Below are 6,000 nucleotides of genomic sequence, written 5' to 3' on the forward strand. Positions count from 1 at the left end.
CATTTTCCAAATTAAATCATGCCCCACTCACAAGTCGTGAAATGAGTGTTGCTGCAGGAAGCATTTGTTCTTAATAGAGCCAGAAAAGGTACAGAACATATTCAAGTACTTCACAAAGCAGTAGTAAGTAGGCGAGTACATGCTTGGAGGTGGACTGCTTGCCTTCACGTCCCCACTCTGAGCCTCAGTGACGTCTTGAAAAACAGAAGACATTAAAAGTAGTTGTCAGAAACCACGGGTGTGAGTCAAAAGCATGAAAATTGCCTCCATGGCTGTCCTGAAAAAAGTGCTCACATGTCAGCTGCTGCTACCATAACTGCCAGAGGGGAAGGTGCCCATGAGAAGTTCCCCTTCCACAGGGCCATGCTGTCTCGTTTCAGTAGATTGGGCTGCTGGTCAGGGCCACCAGGACTGCCCCAGAACGCTGTGTTAGGTCAGACCAGCAGGGGGCGCCAGTGACCTCCACTGCCTTACCCAGGACACAGGCAAGGACAGAGAAAAGACCACTTGATGACCTAGGGAGAAGACAAACATCTGCACTCCACAGAGAGGCCTTGGAGGAACCCAGCCCTGCTGGCACCTTGATCTTGGATGACCTGCAGCCTTCACAGCTGAGAGAAAATACATTTCTGTGGTACCTGTCATGGCTGCTGGAGCTAACTGCCACAGTATTCCCAGGTGGCCTTGGCCTTTCACCTCTCTGACCCAGTGACACTGTGAGGTCTGCAGAACTAGCTGCAGCCTGCACTGGCTCCCAGGACAGGCAGCTCGGAGTGGTGGCAGCGCTGCGCTGGTGGGGCTGGTGGGGGACGTGCTCAGTCCTTCCCTGATGTTAGCTGCACCTGCACCAGGAAAACTGCGCTGCCCTTCACCCGCCAACCTGTGAAGTGCCAAAAAATCAAAAGCAGGTAGCCTGAAAAGCAGGTAGCCTTCAGGCTCGGCGGCCATAGCTCAGTAGTTACAGCACCAGCCACATACACAGATGGTTCAAACCCAGCCAGGCCAGCTAAACGACGACAACTGCAACAAAAAATTGCCGGGCATTGTGGCAGGCACCTGTAGTCCCAGCTACATGGGAGGCTGAGGCAAGAGAATCTCTTAAGCCCCAGAGTTTGAGGTTGCTGTGAGCTGTGATGCTACAGCACTCTACTGAGGGTGACATAGTGAGACTCTCCAAAAAAAAAGAAGGTGAGCTGTGGCAGCCATGCCGCATGACTCGAGCCAGCATGGCTGCTTCTATCAGCTTGACTGAGGTGGTGCCCAGAGCTGCCTGGCTCGAGAGGATCAGCCGGGCGTTGTGGTCGGAGGGGGTGGTGCCTCACCATCTCCATGAAGCCAAAGGATCAAAGTACACCAAGGGTGGTGGGGGGGGGGGGAGCGGCATCATGCAAGTGCGCTCCAGTAGCTTCCCGGGCCCCTCGCAGACACACACGCCCATGGTATGCACAGGGACACCAGCACCCTCTTCATGGAAATCCCCAGGGTGGGGAATGACCTTCGGGACAGGACACCATCAGTGTAATGTCACTGTCCAAAGGAAGGAGTGGGCTGTCCCAGTTTGCCACTGGGACTCTCTTTCCCTGGTGGATGAGGGTTCAGCTTTTGACCTGAGCTCTAGTAGCTTCTTGAGGCTGCTATAACATTACCACACAGTTTTGGGGCTTAAAACAATAGAAATGTACATTGTTTTATAGTTCTGGAGGCCAGATGTCTGGTAGGAGTCTTAGGGGACTAAAATCAAGGTGTTGGCCAAGCTGTTTCCTTCTAGAGGCGCCAGGGGAGGGTGTGTTTCTTGTTTCTCCTGGTTTCTGGTGGATGCCAGCATTCCCAGGCTGATGGTGCATCACTCCAACCTCCTGCCTTGCTGGTCACTTCTGAAGGACCCACCTGGGTGACACAGGAGTCTCTCCCTATCCCTAGACCCTTATCACATCTGCGAAGTCCCTATTGTCACGTGAGGTGACATGTTTACAGGTTCCAGGGTTAATGTCTTTCTGTCTGGGCAGGTCTACTCCAGGGACAGATCTTGGATAACAAAGCAGTCAAAAGATTGCCTGGTCCCTCTGGAAACATTTTTTTGGAACCCTGAATTTTCCTGGGGCACCTGGCCGCAGCATCCAGAGCTGCCAGTGTGGGCCAGGAGACTGTGAGGCCAGCCCAGGTATGTTGGTAGCTCTGGGGTTTTTCTCTCCTTTCCTGGCTCACAAGTGTACAGTAATATAAACTACCTCCAGGGAGGCATGTCCTGTTAGGAACCGAGTAGGCCTGGAATCACCAGACAGAGCCCTGGGAACTGAGATGCATGACACAGGCAGTCTTTGCATGGAGGTTTATCTCATGGTTGGGGGATGGCAGTGAAGGGTTGGAGGCTGGACCCCCATGAAGAGCCAGGAGCTCCGAGGACAGCAGCAGGCAGAGGGGAGGGTTTTGGGGAGGGGAGGGTTTTGGGGAGGGGAGGTGGGAGGAGCTGGCAGGGGGCAGGGTTGTACATTCACCTCAGATTGTATTTAGTGACCACAGGAACCATCCCCAGAATAATCTCCACTCCCAGTAGTCACCTGGGCACATGTGATCTTCTGTGGCCAAAGAGGTCCTGAGATGAGGGAGTGGGCAGAGTTGCCGTGGTGGGCCCCATGGAATTCCAGGCTCATTAATGGGGAGAAGGAGGCCGGGCATGGTGGCTCCCTGTAATCCCAGCACTTGGGAGGCCAAGACGGGTGTGCCTGAGCTCACAGCCTGAGCCAGAGCGAGATCTCATCTCTTAAAATCGCCTGGTGTTAGGGCAGGTGCCTGTATTCTCAGCTACTTAGGAGGCTGAGGCAAGAGAATCACTTAAGCCCAGGAGTTTGAGGTTGCTGTGAGCTAAGACACCATGGCACTCTCCCAAGAGCGACAAGTGAGACTGTCTCAAAAAAACAAACAAACAAAACGGGGAGAAGATGGCAGAGGAAGGGAGCATCAGCAAGACTGTGGGAGGAAGAGCTCACCAGTCCCCCACTGGCTTTGAAGACAGAAGATATCCAGGAGCCAAGGAAAGTGGGCAGTGTCCAGATACTGGAGAAGGCTACGGAATAATGGATTCTCTCCTTGAAGCTCCGGAAGGGATGTAGACGACACCGTGATAGTAGCCTACTGGGACCCAGTTCAGACTTCGACTTCCAGACCGTGAGAGCAAACCACACTGGTGACCTGTCACAGCAGAATGGAAGGCTGATACAGAAGATGTTTTCCTGGGCCCATGGCACAGAATCCAGGGCCTGCCAACCTGATGGGGAAGGAGATCTCTATCTTCCCCAGCCAGAGTCTGACCGGAATGAGGAGTCAGGGTCACCGGCCACAGCCCACCACCCTGGCACTCTCAGCAGCACCTGCCCCCCTGAAACCACAAGAAAGCACAGTGCTTCCTGCCACCATGTGCAGCTGCCCCGGGCGTCTTGACAAAGTGGTTCTGCTCATCAGTACGTGAAACTACAGCATCATTAGAGCCCCTTCTCAGTCTTATTATTCAACACATTGATAAAACACACAAATTTGTTCCTACATCATACATTTGCTCTTTAATATTTTAATAGCTGTATTGGTTTTTTGATGGTTTTGATATTTTTTAATTAACTTATTTATTTTGGCCGGAGCTGGGTTTGAACCCGCCACCTCTGGCATATGGGGCCAGCGCCCTTTTGAGCCACAGGCGCCGCCCCTTGATTTTTTTTTTTTTTTTGAGACAAAGTCTCACTCTCTTGACCAGGCTAGAGTGCTGTGGTATCATAGCTCACAGCAACCTATCTCAAACTCCTGGGCTCAAGTGATCCTCCTGCTTCAGCATCCTGAGTAGTTGGGACTACAGGTACCCTCCACAACACCTGGCTAATTTTACTATTTTTTAAGTGGAGATAGGATCTCCCTCTTGCTCAGGCTGGTCTCGAACTCCTGAGCTCAAGGGATCCCCCCACTGCGGTCTCCCGAGTGCTGGGATTATAGGCGTGAGCGACCGGGCCTGAGCTCATTGGCATGCTGAGTCGGAGCTCCATAAATGCACCCTCTTAGACTTTTCACTTTCTCACCCAGCACACATCGGTATGTGTGAGGCACCCAAGTCTCCTCTGTCCAGCTTGGCTCCCAGCCCAACCTCACTGTGGTTTTTCTGTTTGTTTGTTTAGAGACAGAGTCTCACTTTTGTCGCCCTTGGTAGAGTGCTGTGGCACTCTACACAGCTCACAGCAACCTCCAGCTCTTGGGCTTAGGCAATTTTCTTGCCTCAGCCTCCTGAGTAAGTAGGACCATAGGCGCCCACCACAATGCCTGGCTATTTTTTGTCGCAGTTTGGCCAGGGCCGGGTTTGAACCCACCACCCTCAGTACGTGGGGCCTGCGCCCTACTCCCTGAGCCACAGGCACCACCCCCTCACTGTGTTTTAACAGTTTTTTCTCTTTGCTAATCTAGGTGTTTCAAGTGTTTATAAAGCCATCACTGTAAGAGGGGTGCTTAGGCCCAGGAGACTGCTCCATGGTCCACAAAGGATCCCCGTGAGGGGAACACGGTTTGGTGAGGTTGGGTTGGGAGCCGAGCCGGGCAGAGGGAACTTGGGCCACTCACACTCACTGCAGAGGGGGGAGGGAGACCTGGAAACTGACATGTGCTGAGGGAGAAAGTGAGAAGTGCAAGAGTGAGCATTCACAGAGCTCTGACTCAGCGGGGGGATGAGCACAGCACTTTGAATGTTATCTTATTTCATCTCTCAAAAGCCCTGTGAAGAACTTACATCACTGTGCCCATTTTCTGGAGGAGCACACTGAGGCTCAGAGAAGCCGTTGATTACAAACGTGTGTTATACACAGGACACAAGCATAGAACTGTGTGGTCTGAGCCTGTTCTCAGCTGTGGCTCCTGTACTGCCTGGCAGAGAAGGGATGAGAGTTTCACTACTTGATGAGGACAGCCAGGGAGGAACGGAGGAGGCTGGTTGCTCTGCAAAGCTGAAAGGGCATCCTGGCTCGGCTTTCTGTTTGAAAGTCTTCAAGCCTGATGCTCTTAGGCTTCTTCTTCATGTTCTGTTGGTGTTTACGTCAAGACTCTAGGGCACTCAGGTTTGGGCCCAGGTTGGTGCAGGTGTCCTGCACACTCCCATCCTGTGGCTCAGCTCCTTTGAGATGAAGAAGTGCTACTCTACTTTGAATCCGTGTGAACCCTGCCCTGCCCTTTCTATCTGCACAGGCAGAGCAGTGAGCAGGGGTACAGAGACCCATGTGGGGTCCTGGGTGCTTACCCCATACAGGCCAGGCCAAATCACCACACCTATGTCCTTTCACATCGGCCTCCCTGTCCCCCACTGCCAGAGGCACTGCCGTTGTCTCCTGTATGAAAGGGAGCCACATCAGCAAGGTCAAACCCCAGGCTGACCACCAACCCACCAAGCTACACTGACTGGGAGAAGCAGCGGGGAGAAGACCTTTATTCTGCATCTTCATCATTTGGGGACACTTTTGGTTGCCACAATGGAAAACCCAACTAACAGCGCTTAAACACTTCAGGACTTATTGTTCTAATGTAACAAGGAGACTAGCTGTTGGTAGTGGTTTGGCAGATTTTAGGTCAGATAAGCCTTTGATTTGGGGGCTCTCCTGTGCACTGCAGGATGTTCAGCAGCATCCCTGGCCTCCCCCCCACAAGTTATGACTACCTAAAATATCTCCACACATTGGTAAATGTCCCCTGAGTTTAGTCGTATCAAGGACACCACTCTTGACTTTGAGACTTAGTTGAGAACAATGGGGGACTAGTTACAGCGGTTCTCAACCTGGGGTTTGCGACCCCTTTGTAACAGTGAAAATACATCACGGCATTAGGAAGGTTGAGAACCACTGGACTAGTACCAACTGCCTCTGTCTCTTTTAGCAAAGTGGAAACAGACTTCCACTGAAGACTCGCTGGCCACGATCAGTCCATGACATGGCATGGCACCCTTTGTAAAAGTGTGGCTGGAAAAGTAAGTATTTTTCTTAC

This window comes from Otolemur garnettii, unplaced genomic scaffold (assembly GCF_000181295.1).
Source record: "Otolemur garnettii isolate 467f Iridium unplaced genomic scaffold, OtoGar3 scaffold00023, whole genome shotgun sequence".
Lineage (NCBI taxonomy): Eukaryota > Metazoa > Chordata > Mammalia > Primates > Galagidae > Otolemur > Otolemur garnettii.